The sequence below is a fragment of the Oncorhynchus nerka genome, unplaced genomic scaffold (genome assembly GCF_034236695.1).
Source record: "Oncorhynchus nerka isolate Pitt River unplaced genomic scaffold, Oner_Uvic_2.0 unplaced_scaffold_2536, whole genome shotgun sequence".
NCBI lineage: Eukaryota > Metazoa > Chordata > Actinopteri > Salmoniformes > Salmonidae > Oncorhynchus > Oncorhynchus nerka.
Window position 1 is genome coordinate 27,730 of NW_027038761.1, and position 1,829 is coordinate 29,558.

Consider the following 1,829-nt stretch of genomic DNA (forward strand, 5'->3'; position numbering starts at 1 on the left):
GTCAGTCCACTCTACCTAGTTCAGTTCTACTGAGGGCTCAGATGTTAGTCCACTCTACCTAGTTCAGTTCTACTGAGGGCTCAGATGTCAGTCCACTCTACCTAGTTCAGTTCTACTGAGGGCTCAGATGTCAGTCCACTCTACCTAGTTCAGTTCTACTGAGGGCTCAGATGTTAGTCCACTCCCCCTAGTTCAGTTCTACTGAGGGCTCAGACGTTAGTCCACTCTACCTAGTTCAGTTCTAATGAGGGCTCAGATGTTAGTCCACTCCCCCTAGTTCAGTTCTCCTGAGGGCTCAGATGTTAGTCCACTCTACCTAGTTCAGTTCTACTGAGGGCTCAGACGTTAGTCCACTCCCCCTAGTTCAGTTCTACTGAGGGCTCAGATGTTAATCCACTCTACCTAGTTCAGTTCTGCTGAGGGCTCAGACGTTAGTCCACTCTACCTAGTTCAGTTCTACTGAGGGCTCAGACGTTAGTCCACTCCCCCTAGTTCAGTTCTACTGAGGGCTCAGATGTTAGTCCACTCACCCTAGTTCAGTTCTACTGAGGGCTCAGATGTCAGTTCACTCCACCTAGTTCAGTTCTACTGAGGGCTCAGACGTTAGTCCACTCTACCTAGTTCAGTTCTACTGAGGGCTCAGATGTTACTCCACTCTACCTAGTTCAGTTCTACTGAGGGCTCAGACGTTAGTCCACTCCCCCTAGTTCAGTTCTACTGAGGGCTCAGATGTCAGTCCACTCCCCCTAGTTCAGTTCTACTGAGGGCTCAGATGTCAGTTCACTCCACCTAGTTCAGTTCTACTGAGGGCTCAGACGTTAGTCCACTCTACCTAGTTCAGTTCTACTGAGGGCTCAGATGTTAGTCCACTCTACCTAGTTCAGTTCTACTGAGGGCTCAGATGTTAGTCCACTCTACCTAGTTCAGTTCTACTGAGGGCTCAGACGTTAGTCCACTCCACCTAGTTCAGTTCTACTGAGGGCTCAGGCTTTAGTCCACTCCACCTAGTTCAGTTCTACTGAGGGCTCAGATGTCAGTCCACTCTACCTAGTTCAGTTCTACTGAAGGCTCAGATGTTAGTCCACTCTACCTAGTTCAGTTCTACTGAGGGCTCAGATGTTAGTCCACTCTACCTAGTAAAGTTATACTGAGGGCTCAGATGTTAGTCCACTCCCCCTAGTTCAGTTCTACTGAGGGCTCAGACGTTAGTCCACTCTACCTAGTTCAGTTCTACTGAGGGCTCAGATGTTAGTCCACTCTACCTAGTTCAGTTCTACTGAGGGCTCAGACGTTAGTCCACTCCAACTAGATCAGTTCTACTGAGGGCTCAGACGTTAGTCCACTCTACCTAGTTCAGTTCTACTGAGGGCTCAGACGTTAGTCCACTCCACCTAGTTCAGTTCTACTGAGGGCTCAGATGTCAGTCCACTCCCCCTAGTTCAGTTCTACTGAGGGCTCAGATGTTAGTCCCACTCCCCTAGTTCAGTTCTACTGAGGGCTCAGATGTCAGTCACTCCACCTAGTTCAGTTCTACTGAGGGCTCAGGCGTTAGTCACTCTACCTAGTTCAGTTCTACTGAGGGCTCAGATGTTACTCCACTCTACCTAGTTCAGTGAGGGCTCAGACGTTAGTCCACTCCCCTAGTTCAGTTCTACTGAGGGCTCAGATGTCAGTCCACTCCCTAGTTCAGTTCTACTGAGGGCTCAGATGTCAGTTCACTTTACCTAGTTCAGTTTCTGAGGGGCTCAGACGTTAGTCCACTCTACCTAGTTCAGTTCTACTGAGGGCTCAGATGTTAGTCCACTCTACCTAGTTCAGTTCTACTGAGG